This window comes from Mesoplodon bidens (genome assembly GCF_964165515.1).
Source record: "Mesoplodon bidens genome assembly, chromosome: 13".
NCBI classification, from domain to species: domain Eukaryota; kingdom Metazoa; phylum Chordata; class Mammalia; order Artiodactyla; family Ziphiidae; genus Mesoplodon; species Mesoplodon bidens.
The window spans coordinates 67,322,254-67,337,165 of NC_138169.1; positions in this window are offsets into that span (position 1 = coordinate 67,322,254).

A 14,912-nucleotide genomic window follows, 5' to 3' on the forward strand; every position below is an offset into this window, starting at 1 on the left:
CACCCTGAGAGAGTCCAAGAGAAGGCTGAAACTATGCCTTCTATTTCTCTGTTTTGTGCCCTTATGGCCATGTGCACAATTCTACTTCAGTTTATCCACCCCTCCAATCAAAGGCATAGAGAATTTTAGCTAACATGAACCTTTCCTGTTACTCCACTGTTTCCTAGTCCTTCTATAACCCTGTATGTTGCTTCTCTAACAACTCATTTGTAGCAGTAGCCTCAGGAGCAGTGATTTCAACCCTGGCTGTACAACAAAGTCAAGAAGGGCTTTTTAAAATGGTAAATGCAGAGCAGGAAGAAGCAAACCCTGGATGTTGGGATTAACTGGACCTAGAGTGGGAACCTGGACATGTTTTTAGAGAACTGCACAGGTTGTTCTGAAGCTCACCCAGAGTTGAGAACACTGATCCAGGGTGTGAGTTTTGGGGTGTACAGGACTAATCTTGCTATTTACTGAAAAGTGATCTTTTTCTCCCCTACCTTCCCAATTAGGTACAATTTTCACTGATTTACTATATCTACACCCCTTTGGTGATCTACCCCAAGGACATAATGTTTCATGGCAGCTTAATAAAGGTACTGATTTCTTTTTTTATATTTACCAGTGAATAGCTTGTATAACTAGACATTTACTTATAGAATATGCAAATATGCTTGCCGTCTGATATTTCTGTTTAAACAATAATCATTATTTGAAGGGTAGATTTCTCTAGCAAAGCAAATCTCATTTCAAGAGAGAAAGTAAACTAAAACACAAAGCGGCACTCCCAGGATATTTTTGTCAGGAGGAAATGCATAGCAGAATTACAAATGAAACTCAGATGTTCCTTTCTCTACCTCTTTTCATGAGTTGTCATTTAATGCTCACCCCTGGTCTTACGTTCTCTTCCCGAGGACTCAAAGCAAAAGCTGTAGCAGGAGTGATAGTTCCCCATACATTTTCCTTTTGAGAGGGAGAGATGTAAAGAATAGATTCCTGTAGATAAATCCATTTGGCTAAGATTTTTTAAAATGCCAAGTGGTTTAATTTATGTGTTCATAATATAAAAATTGCTTTCTGCTTCATTCTCATATAGTAAATGAGGTTTCATAAGTTCCCATACACAAATGTATACATTCATGCATTAATTTAGATTTGATCAATACTGTGATTTATGAACAAGCTAGGAGTTATTGAAGCTTGGAGACCTTCCCGTTTGGGTCTAAATTTATTGTCTTGTGTTAAATCTTGCTTATGAAGCAAATTTAAGATTTTCTCTTGATCTAAATATATGACTGGGATTCTTTCATTTAAATCCATTAAACACAATCATCCCCTTCACCCTCCCCCAACCACACAGCACATTAATTTGCACCTGAATTAGTTTTCTCTTTCATTCCTATGCTGTTATGAAGTAGGTTGATAACACTGCCGTAGAAGAGTTGCTTTAAAGATCTTAGGACAAAAAGGAAACTACAGAAGTGGCTACATTTTATCAACTAGCAAGCTAACTGCTAAACTAGCCTTAACGCTAGTTTAAAAATGGAACCGTAGGGCTTCCCTGGTGGCGCAGTGGTTGGGGGTCTGCTTGCCGATGCAGGGGACGCGGGTTCGTGCCCCGGTCCGGGAGGATCCCACACGCCGCGGAGCGGCTGGGCCCGTGAGCCATGGCCGCTGGGCCTGCGCGTCCGGAGCCTGTGCTCCGCAACGGGAGAGGCCACAGCAGCGAGAGGCCCGCGTACCGCAAAAAAAAAAAGGAACTGTAATGATATTAAGGTTGGACCAGTTGCAAACTAAACGGACCTTAACAAAGATGTTTGTCCTAGTAAGAAAACCGAGATAATTAGATACTAAGTTTGAAGCAATGCTATAAAGACAGCCACAAAAGCATGGTGAAAGATTTGGCTGACACCCTCACCTAGAACCCCAAAAGAAACATCTGCTTTGTTTTAAGGCAGGATGGGTTTCTTTATGGTAGGATGTCCCCTGGGAGCAGCAATACCCAGCTCCATAAGTCTTCCTCAATGAACATGTCATTCTCCTGCTTGCAATGGCTCCCAGTTGTCTAGGAATAAAGTTTCCTACCTGGAATTCCAGGCCTTCCACACTCTGGGACATTCTTCCAAGTGCTCGAAATTGTTACATAAACACACTCAAATCTCTCCTATATTAGCAAATAGGAACTCTTCCTTGATGCTACATCCACCTCTTGGGGCCACTCTTCTCTACTCCAAATCAACTTCTCCAACAGCTGCCTGCCCTCCTTTGCTGCACACTGCAGAGCGCCTGTGGGCTCTTGCTGCTTCACTGAAATTATCTTCATCTCGTCATTGTATCCAATGAGCACTTTTTATACTTATTCCACTTAACCTTTCCATGGCAGGATTGACACTAATGACTGCTCCTCAAAGCACTGTCTTCCTTTGCCTTCCTTCTGCTTTCTTTCCTATTCCATAGTCCTGCCTCAGTCTCCTTCGCAGGCTTAGTGTCCCTGTCACTCTTGGGTTATTTATCTAGGATTTGTCTTGGGCCTGCTTCCTGCTTACTCCATACTCTCCACCTAAACATCCTATCCTTTCCTAAGATTTCTGCTACCTTGTTGACAAGTTCCAGACCTATATTGTCATTCCTGACCTCTCCATTGAGCGCCAGACCCAGAAATCCACTGTTTTATGGATGTCTCCACTTGGCAATTAAAATCCAACCTCAACTTCCCAAACTGAAATCTCAGTGAAAATGCTTTTTAGCTTAGTATTAGATAGCACCACTATCTACTCAGTTCCTTTGGCTTTGAGCCTGGTGGCCATTCTTGACTTTTCCTTCAACCTGCATAGCTAGTCAAGGCCAAATCCTGTGACTCATACCTCTCAACTGTCAAATCCATCTATCTTTGTCCATCTTTACCACTATTACCATGGTCTAGGCCACTATCGTTTAGACCATGATCTATTACAGTAGCCCCCCAAACAACATTCTTACATCCAGCCTTGCTTTCCTCCAATTCATTTTCCATGCTGCAGCTGGAATGATTTTAATTCAAATTTACTCCACCCACCTCCCTGCTTAAAACCTTTGTTGTCGTCCTTAGGGTAACATCCCAGTTTCTTAACATTACTTAGAAGGTCTTCTACATCTGGGCCGTTTACCTCTTTAACCTCATTTCATGCCATTCTTCCTCTTGCATTCTTGGCCTCAGCCATAGAGACATTCTAGGAGCCATTCATGTATTCTACATACTCCTATTCTGCCTCTAGGCTTGGAATATGGCTCTCCTCTGCCTACCCTTAGCTTAGCTAAGTCCTACTTGTCTTTCAGAGCTCAGTTTATGTATCACTTCCTCTAGGATGTCCTCTCTAACCTTCTAGGTAAGGTTAGGTGGCCTTGTAGTAGGAGCCAATTGCATCCTGCATGTCCCTAGCCACAAGCTACATACCTTGTTTAATTGTCTCTCTTCTATTTTCATCCCAATGAAGACAGTACCTACATAGTCCCTGGCACGTAAGAGAGGCCAGTATGTACTTACTGACTAATTGAATATTCTTCCAAATAAACTTAATACTTCAGCTGGTCTGAACTTTTGACCATTTTTCAAACATGCATTGTAGTCTCCCATATTTGGGCCTTTTCTTGTGCTATTTTTCTGCCCCGGTTGGTCTCACCTTTTATCCCCACCCTCCCCATCTCTACCTGTTTTAAGGCCCCAGCTTAAAAAGTTGACTTCTTTCAACATATTTTCCTAATCAGTACAATCAGGGCTAGTCCTTCCCTCCCTCTCCCCAGGAAAATGCACACGAAGGCAACATTTTGCATATATCTTCTGAATGCTTAAACAGCTCCCTTTAAAGTCTATCCATGGATCTTTTTGGGTTCCATAGACCTCTGACTCAGACTGGCTAGATGTTCACTAACTCACTTCCTCTTCTTCCTGAGCACACAGCCAGACTATATTTCCTGGCCACTATTGCAGTTGCGAGCAGCCATAGACTGAGTTTTACCAAGTGTATACCAATTACAGACCTAGACCTGAAAAATCCCTCACACATTATCTTCCACATTCTTTTCCCATCTGTGACGTAGATGAGTATGATGACCACATGTTAAAAATGGCAGAGCCACAAGATGAAAGGTGCATCACCACATGGAAGAAAGGTGCCCTCCAATTAGATATAGGTGTTTTATTAGACGTTATGTGAAAGAAAAACATATTTTTATTGAGTTTGAAGTATTATATGTTTTTGTGTACATTTGTTACAGCAGTTAGCATATCTTAACTAATATAAAATGCTCGGTTAACAGGGAATTTGGCTCAATATTCTGTAATAACCTAAATGGGAAAAGCATTTGAAAAAGAATGGATACTTGTATGGGTATAACTGAATCACTTTGCTGTACACCTGTAACTACCACATCATTGTTAATCAACTGTACTCCAATATAAAATAAAAATTTTTTAAAAATGCTGGGTTAAAAACCTCTGGTTTGTAAGGAAAAAGTAAAATGATCAGTGGTTAAGGGGTTAAGGGGGAAGGAGGGATAAATAGGTGGAGCACTGAGGATTTTCAAGGCAGTGAAACTATTCTGTATGCAATTATAATGAAGGATACATGCCATAATACTTTTGGCAAAACTCATAAAATACACAGTACCAAGAAAGAAGGCTATCATGAACTATTGGCTTTGGGTGATAATGTGTATCAATGTAGGCTATAGATTGTAACAAATGTGCATTCTGGTATAGGTTGTTGATGGTGGGGGAGGCTATGTCATTTGAAGCCAGGGCATATATGGAACTCTTTGTACTTTTTGCTCAGTTTTGCTGTGACCCTAAAACTAATTTAACTTAGGAAAAAAAATACACAAAAACATATAAATGTTTTACACATTTATGATATGTAGCTTGTACTACTTATTTGCTTTGATCACAGACTGCCTGGGACTCTCCCAATTTGTAGCATAGAGCCTGATAGTATTTACTGTCAATCCATCAAGGTGACACAGCAATCCTAAATGTGTATGTACTAAACAACAGAGCTTCAAAATATATGGAAAACAAATGAATAAACAAAACCAAAAAACCTGATAAAGCTGAAAGGAGAAATAGACAAATTCGCAGTTACAGTTGGGGCCTTCAACATCCCTTTCCAGCAATTGATAGAGCTGTTAGCTGTTAGAAAATCAGCAAAAACATAGAGGGACAGAGTAACAGCATCAGCCAACAGGATCTAATTGATATTTATAGATTGCTGCCTACAACAGCACAATACACATTGTTTTCAAGTGCCCATGCAGCATTCACATAAATACACCTAGGCTGTAAGTACATCTAGAAGAATTGAAATCATATACAGTATGCTCTCTGACAGTAATAGAATCAAACTAGAAATCAATAGCAGAAATAAAACAAGAAAGTATCTAAATACCTGGAAATTATACACTTCTAAATAATTAATGGGTTGGGACTTCCCTGGTGGTCCAGTGGTTAAAACTCTGCATTTCCAATGTGGGGGGTGTGGGTTTGATCCCTAATAAGGGAACTAAGATCTCACATGCTGTGGGGCATGGCCAAAAAAAAAAAAAAAAAAGGAAAGAAAAAAAATTCATGGGGTCAATGAGGAAGTCTCAAGGGAAATAAAAAAATACATTGAGCTGAATGAAAATGAAAATATAACATACCAAAATTTGTGGGACACAGCTAAAGCAAAGCTGAGAGAGTAATTTATGGCACTAAATGTTTATATTAGAAAATATGTGGTGCAGTGGTTAAGACTCTGCGCTCCCAATGCAGGGGGCCCAGGTTCGATCCCTGGCCTCGGAACTAGATCCCACATGCATGCCACAACTAAGAGTTTGCATGCCATAACTGAGAAGCCAGTAAGCCGCAGCTAAGGAGCCTCCAAGCCTCAACTAAGAAACCAGTGAGCTGCAACTAAGGAGCCTGCGAGTCACAACTAAGGATCCCATGAGCCACAACTAAGGAGCCTGAGTGCTGCAACTAAAAGGAGCCTACAAGCCTCAACTAAGGAGCTGGTGAGCTGCATCTAAGGAGCCCACGAGCTGCAACTAAGGAGCCCAACTGCCTCAACTAAGACCCGGTGTGACCAAATAAATAAAAATAAATAAATAAAAACATTATAAAAATGTAAAAAAAAAAGAGAGAAAAGAGGAAAGGTCTCCAATCAATAATCTAAGTTCCTATCTTAAAGAGAAAAAAAAAGAAGCGCAAAATAAACCCAAAAAAGCAGAAGGAAGGGACTAATAAATAGCAGAAATCAGTTACATTGAAAATAGGAAAACAGTAGAGAAAATCAATGCAAGAAACTGATTCTTCTAAAAAAATCAATAAAATTGATAAATCTTTAGCAAGAGTGACAAATATGAGAGAAGACACAAATCACCAATATCAGCAATGAAACAGAGAGTATAGCACTACAGATCCTGCAGCAATTAAAAGGATAAAAGAATACTACGAACAATTTTATGTTCATAAATTTGACAACTTGGAAGAAGTGGGCCAATTCCTCAAAACCCACAAACTATCAAAATTCAACCAAGACAATCTGAATAGTCCCATAATGATTAAGAAAATTGAACTCCTGAAAAGATAAGGAAAAGCTCCTGAAAAGGAAATCTCCAGGACCTGATGGTTTCAGTGGTGAATTCTACTACATATTTAAAGAGGAATTTAAGACCAGTGTTATACAGTGTCCTCCAGAAAATAGAAGAGGAGGGAATAATTTGCAATCATTTTATGAGGTCAATAAAGATGCTAAAACCAGACAAAGACAATACAAAGAAAACAAACCTACAGACAAAATCTCTCATGAACATAGACACAAAAATCTCAACAAAATATAATCAAATCAAATCTAGCAACACATAATAAGAATCATACACCACCACCAAGTGGCATTTCTTTTATATATTTAAGGCTGTTCTAGTATTTAAAAGTCCATCAGTGGTAAACATATGTTCACACAAAAACTTGGACAGGAATATTCATTGCAGCATTATTCACAATGGCCAAATAGTGGAGACAGCCCAAATATTCTCAACTGATGGATGGATAAACAAAATGTGGTATATCCATATAATGGAATATTATTCAGCCATAAAAAGAATGAAGTACTGAGATATGCTACAACATGGATGAACCTTGAAAACATTATGTTAAGTTAAAGAAGTAAGTCACAAAAGGCCTCATATTGTATAATTCTATTTATATAAATATTCAGAATAGGCAAATACATAAAATCACAAAGCAGATTAGTGGCTGCCGGGGACTAGGGAGTGAGGTGAAAGGGAGTGGTTGTTGAAGAGTATGGAACTATTTTTGGAGTAATTAAAATGTTCTGGGATTAGTGGTGATGGTTTGAAACTTTGTAAATGTATTACAAACCATGGAATTATATACTTTAAATGTGTAAATTATATTGTATGTTAATTATATCTTAAAAAGCCAATCAATATAATCTACCATATCAACAGTCTAAAGAAGAAAAATAATATTATCCTATCAATTGATGCAGAAAAGCATGTCACAAAATCCCGTGCCCATTCATGATAAAAACTCTCAGAAAATGAAGAATAAAGGGGAACTTCCTCACCTTGATAAAATCTACAAAAAGCCTTTACTATCATAATTAATAGTAAAAGACTGAATACTTTTCCCCTAAAATCAAGAACAAGGCAAAGATGTTCACTCTTACCACTCTTATTTGACATAGTACTAGGAGTTTTAACCAGAGGAATAAAGCAAGAAGAAGAGATAAAAGATACACAGATTGGAAAGGAAATAATATTTACTTACATATTTGAATTGTCAAATATAAACAAAAAGTGGAAGGCAATTTCAGTGAAAAATTTCAAGTTTCAAAATAAAAGGAGAAAAATCACCAGAATTGACCCCCAAATTATATGGAACTGATTCTAAAAAGCTCAGTGTAAAGGAGTAGTTATCACAAAAAAGTACAGTCAAGAAAAGCAACATAAAAAAAGAGAACTGAAAAAAAGAAAGAAAAAGAAAAAAGAAAAGCAACATATAGGCACCAAAAAGTTGAGAAAGGTAGAAAAAAAATCTAATTGGCTAAATAAAGAGTTAAGCCCAATGAAACAGAAAGATAAGCTATGGCATATACCACACAAAATATGTAAAGCAGTAATAATTGATTAAAAGAGTAAAACTAGAAAAACTAAAGAAGAAAATGAAGTACAAGTTTTAGAAAACAGGGAAAGAGAAAAGTAATGAAATGAATCTGGAATCAGTAAATAAAAGTTGATAGAGAAGCTAAGGAAAATCTCTTTATAAGATTAAAAAGGAAATCTGATAATACCTTGCAAATAAACAACATGATTTGAATACATCTTAAGTTTATGTTTAATAAATAATAAACTGTAAAGAAATTTGATTAATAAACACATAAGTTATTACACTCTTTTTTCTTAAATTTCTGCCCTTATTTTGGATGACATCAACATAACAGGATTCTTTACTCTCCTGCAGTCTCCACTTCTGATTATCTACCTGTTTTCAAAATTTTATCATTCTGAAATGGTGGTTTTTCTAACTTCCGAGGTTCATCAATTCAGAATTCAGCATCTCTACCACTAAGTTCTAACCCACTGGGGCACAGTGCAGTTTTAAATAGGGTGGTCAGGGTAGGTCAGTTGAGAAGGTGATGTCTGATCAAAGACTTAGAGGTTAAGCAGTTAGCCAAGTGGAAATCTGGGGGCAGTGCCTTCTAGGAAGAGGTCTAAGTTGGGAGCAGATCATGCAGGTCTTTGTAGGCTGTTTTATATAATAGGTTTTAGTTTTACTCTATGTGAAATGAGAAGCCATTGGTGAATTTTCAGCAAAGAAGTGATATTTTCAAAGGTGTGGAGAATCTTTACTGTAGGAGGCATGAATACGAGTGGAGTCATAAGGAACTGTAGGATTCAGGACATATTTTTGAAGATGGTGCCAGCTGACTCCGAGATCTTGACCGACCTTGGTGACCTCTGTTGTGGCTTGAGTCCAAAGGCCTGTTCTATGATTTGATGTTTCTCATGATCCTTACTGCCAGTTCTCCTCTTCAGCTTTGCAACCTTCGAAGTCGTAGCTTTAAGGAGGAGGAACAGCCTAGTTTTCCAGGTAGCCTATTGGCTGGTTCCTCTTCCTTTAGTGCTTAATTGTAAATCTCTCTGCTAAACATCCTCCCTCCGGACACTGGTCCTAGAGGGGATGTGAATGACTCCTACTTGGGGGGAAAAAAAAACAAAAAAACAAGCCCTACTAATACTTTCAATTTTTTCCGTAAAATTTTTTCATAAGATTAATTAAAAAATGTTTTTTCTTAAAATTATATTTTACAATACTTTAACTTTTAGAAGGGAATTTGATGCTCATTTTGCAGTACTAGAGGGTTAATTTCTGTAGGTAAGGAGAATATGGAAGCATTTCTTCTTCCATTTTTTAGCAGAATATTTGAACCGTGACCAGGAAATATTCCTCTTAAGGATAAGCACGAAATATATGCTTTCTCTATCAATCTAATCCCTGACCTCTTTATTTTAGGTCACGTGTAGGAGTTGTTGAGTTTACAGTGGACAGAATGAATTTTGAAATATGCCAGCTGTCCACTAGGACCTGGGTTGAAACCATGAACTTATTTTATTCAGGTCCCTGTGTAACTGTGGTAGAGTCATTGCTCCCCATGGTCAAGTTTGCACTAAAGTCATTGCACAGCAAAACCTCCCCAAGGCTATATTTTTATGTTTCATTTTCAGACTGTTGGTGCCAAAGGAGCAATTAAAATTTGTGAATAATGTCTGTTTCCCCCTTGATAAATAATGTGGATGGCCTACAGTCTGTTCATATTCATGGCAAGGGATTTAACAGGCTATTGTGTTAGTAACAATGTGGATGCAAATTATAAACATTTATCATCTCAAAGTTTCATACAGTTTTCAAAGCAGTGTCAGTTGAAACAGATGCTCTAACCCCCCAAAATAAAACAATCTTTAGATGATTTCTCCATAGTCTCCAAAAACATTTTGTCTCTCTGTAACTTCTATTTATTATATCAAATACTATTGTAAAATCTACTAGAAAGTGATGAATAATGGATAAAAAGTTTAATGTAGTGTCCTCTAAAATTGATTTCCTGTCTCTCTAGATGCTATGAGCTATTATTATATCAATAACACCTTCCATATGCTGGAATGTAATAATAAGTTCCCTCTGCATGTTTATCAGCATGTTTATTAGGAGGTAAACTACATATATGCTAGTGAAAATTACCCAATATATTTACCTATTTATCTCAGAATTTTACAATTGCTGCTATCTTCACTCCTGAAAATCATTGATCCTAACAGGAAAGTCCAAAGATTTGAAAGTCTTAAAGTCGAACGGATATTTTGACAAGAGGGGAAAACTCTTTAAGAATCATTATTATTATTTTTTTTTTTGCGGTAGGCGGGCCTCTCACTGTTGTGGCCTCTCCCCTTGCAGAGCACAGGCTCCGGATGCGCAGGCTCAGCAGCCATGGCTCACGGGCCTAGCCGCTCTGCGGCATGTGGGATCTTCCCAGACCGGGGCACGAACCCGTGTCCCCTGCATCGGCAGGCGGACTCTCAACCACTGCGCCACCAGGGAAGCCCAAGAATCATTATTTAAATCTCCTAACACAGCAGGTTGGAGGAGACAGACATGGATCAACAAGTATTGACTAATTTCTTCTTTTTTTAAAACTTATTTTAAAAAAATTTTATTGGCTGCTGCACAGCTTGCGGGATCTTAGTTCCCCAACCAGGGATGGAACCTGCAACCCCTGCAGCGGAAGCGCAGAGTCCTAACCACTGGACCTCCAGGGAAGTCTCGACAAATTTCTTCATATAAGTCCTTGGACTAAGCATATGGAAATACAAAGAAACATAAATCATGGACTTGACCTCAAGAGGCTCATAATCTAGTTGGCAGGATGGTCAAAAGTTAAAACGTACATGGGCACAGAAGACAATCTAATAATTAACTGGGTATCAGAGAAGCATATTTTAGGCATTTTGAAAGGAAATATTTTTGTGAGATAATCAAAACAGACTTTATGGAGGAAGTGGAATTAGGCAGAGATTCAGGGGAGGTGAATTCTCAAGAGGTGAAAAGGAGGGCGTGGCAGCGTACTGGTGAGAAATACCCCACATGAAGGCAAAAGAGAAGCTTGCAGGCTTGGGAGTAGTGGTGGTAGGATTGGGAGGTGAGTAGACAAGTTTGATTAAAGTGAAGGACAGATCTTTGGCAATGAGAGGAAGCAAAACTTGGTAATGAAAAACGCAAAGGCATTTAGACTCTACTCTGAGGCCCATCTACTGTGGGGAGGTTGGTTACTTGTGTAAGGATTCAAGCAGAATAGAGATTAAGTCCCAGCTCCACCACATATGAACAATATGTTACTTAGTGATTTAACTTCTCTGAACCTCAATTTGCCCTCTATCCAATGGAGATGATGTCTACCAAGCAGAGTTGGGAGGGCTACGTGAAATAAAACATTTCATTGTCACATTAGCTGTCATCTCCTTCCTAGTAAATGGGCGGGACAGGGAGGCTACACTAAGTGCTTGTGAAGAGGAAAATGACATCATTAAAGGGCTGAATGTGGCGTTTGGGAAATACTGGTTTTGTGATGGTGTGCACGGTGAACTGAAGAAGGGGAGCATGTGTGTGTTGGAGATGAGGGGAACCAGGAAAACAAGCTTAGTAGATCGAACACAAAGACACAAGGTCCTAACTAGACATACTGGCTATGGACAAGCCAGTAGAAATGATGAAGTGATTGTCAGAAGGGAGAAATGAAAGGATTTGGTGAAAATAGAGCCAAATGTAAAAATGAGATCCAGAAGAAAAATTGATTTGGGGATGAAAACAAAGGTATCAAACTAGTAGAAGAAAGTTTCAAGGTTTAAAAACTTCTAATGGATGTTTGTATTTGGTTTGTTTCTGCTTTGTTTTGCTTTGTCTGCCTAGTACCCTATCCTACTCTTTCCTTTTGGTTAGCTGCTCTCTTCTCCCTTTGAACACATGTCTTTATCTGGCAAATCAGAGCCCTTTATTGTCTTGGCACAGTGATTGGTCTGGAGGTGAGCATGTCATAAGGCTGGACCAGTCAGAGTCCTTCCCCAGGATTTTTCTACATGAAGATAAAGACTTGACCTCTCTGGGTGCAGAAGCTAGAAGGATATCTAGAGAGAGCCGATGGTAGGAGTATAGGAAGTCAAATGGAGAGCACAGGAGATTAGAGGAGAAGCAGAAGGCGGGATTTGGAGGTTTAGTGATGTTGATATTAGTTTCATTTCCCAAGATCCACAGAGTTGCCCTGATTTCTGTAGGATCTCTTTTTAAATTTCTGTGAACTACAGTCCTTCTAACAAATCCCTTTCTGTTTAAGCTAGGTTATGCAAAAGAAACAATGATAGATGATAAAGTTTCTGCAAGCCAAAATATTATAAACAAAATCAAGTCAAATAAACTAGGAAACATTTGCAACAGATGCAATACATCAGAAAAGGTAACTATTCTTGTTGCATGGAGAGAGTTTATATATCAATAAGAAAATATTATCATTCCAAGAAAAAAATGAGCAGAGGCCATGAACAGACCGTTTGCAGAAGAAGAAATACAAACAGTCAACAAGTAAAAATCTACCTCTGGCTTCCCTGGTGGTGCAGTGGTTAAGAATCCTCCTGCCAGGGCAAGGGACATGGGTTCGAGCCCTGGTTGGAGAAGATCCCACATGTCGCAGGGCAACTAAGCCTGTGCTCCTCAACTACTGAGCCTGCGAGCCACAACTACTGAAGCCGGTGTGCCTAGAGCCCGTGCTCCGCAACATGAGAACCCCGCGCACCACACAAAAGAGTAGCCCCTGCTCGCCGCAGCTAGAGAAGGCCCGTGCGCATCAACGAAGACCCAATGCAGCCAAAAATAATAATAAAAAAAGAATCTGCCTAAGTCACAATCACAGAAATATAAATCAAAACAGGAAAATATGCAACTTCACCAATCAAATTTCAAGGTGAAAAATGTGGTAAAAATGCTTGGATACAATGTGGGTGTTTGTATCATTCTAGTTTTCTTAAGGACTCTTCTGCTTATGTATCAAGAGCCTTAAAAATGTTCATAACCTTTGAAATATTCTTCTAGGAATGATCCTAAGGATACAATCAAAGATGTGCACAAAGATATATATCCAAGGTTGTTTAGTGCAGTGATATTTATATTAGCCTAATTGTAAGTGTCTAATTGGGTGATGGTTGAATAAATAATGAAGAATGGGTAGTCATATGATGAAAAATTATGAGTCAACATAAATCCCATTTTTGGAAAACACTCCTTGACATGGGAAATGCTCACTATATAATGTTAATGGAAATCAAGTAGGATGTAAAATAATGTGATATGGTCCCAATTATTATTATTTTATGTATGTGTATATGTATTTATATTTTAGGATGTGAAATGGGACTTTTTCTATTGTCTGGAACTTTGGGCCAAAGCCCAAAGCTGAGTAATTGATAACAAGTATCCTTACATTCTCAAGAAAGGAGTTAGACACAGTCCCACAGTATTTAAATTAAAAAACAAAAGCAAAAAGGAAAAAGTGTAGTAGTCGCTGTTCCTACCAGGAACAGTCTATGAGATTTCTCAGAAAGGATTATTTGAAGTGAATTTTGGGGGACAGAATGTGCTTTTCAGCATACACCCTTGTGCCTGATACTGCCGTGGAGGTATCCAAAGGTGGGAAGTTGGCTGGAGCAGTCCGCAATAGTAGGCTAAGAGAAGGGGTAGCAGTGGGACACAGGCCTTCCTTTCACCCTTGGGGTAAGGGTATGTGGATTTTTCCATGAGGTGAGTGGGATGGGACAAGGAGAATGAAATACCAGATCATTCATTGCCTCCTTTTCTGCTCCAAGTCCCCGAAGTACAGAAAGGCCTGGGCTCAGGGAAGAGAGAAGCATTGACTTGATCTAGATCGAATGGGACTTTTTCCTTCCTGCACACGGAACAGTTTCACTCTCTGAAGGTGACAGAAAGGAAAGCTATGGGCTCCTTCTGGATCATGGCTAAGGGCAGAGAATGGAGAACTGACGAAGCAAACTGGATGGCAATGGTCAGAAAAAAAAAGTCAAGCCGCTTCATCTTTGTGCTCCACCTCACCCGTCCTGTTTACTCGTCACTCCTAAACGCATTCATCAATGTTGGAAAAAAACCACACCAAAATGTTATCTGAAATCATCTCCGAGTGGTGAGAGTACAGGTGCTTTTTAATGCTTTCTTTATATTTGTTTCTATATTTTTCAAATTTTCCAAAATAAAACATGTACACTTTTATAAGAATAATAAAAGACCATATATCAATAAAAGAAAGATGGCGAGGAAATGGCTCAAGAGAAAAGAGAAGAACCAAGATCAAAATTTTAAAAGGGAAATGAATTATCTCCTACTTAGTCTAATGAGCACGTTATAACTGTATTTCTGTTGAAATGCCTTTATATCTCTCCCTCTTTTCATTTTCATGCCACCAGCTAGGCTGAGCCTTCCTCCTCCACCTTAGAAGATGGCAGTGACCTCATAATTGATGTATTTTCCCCCTATCAACATCCACACCACTGATGGAATCATCATCTCTAAACATGTTCTCTCTCCTCTTTGGATTCTTCCATTGCTTCCTGACTGTTCCAAAACAACCTCCAGCTTCAATCAAGGACAGTTGCTTTACAGTCTCTTTACAGTAGGGCAGTTTCTTTACAGTAGGCTAAGCTGAACCCTTCTTGGGCTCTAGTCAATTTCCAACATCCAAACTGACATTTCAGTGTATTCAGATTATAACTGTTTCCTGGAGCTCACTTCAGTTCCCACCCTTTCATTCAGTTCAGGAGGCAAGAGGCACTTGGTTTGG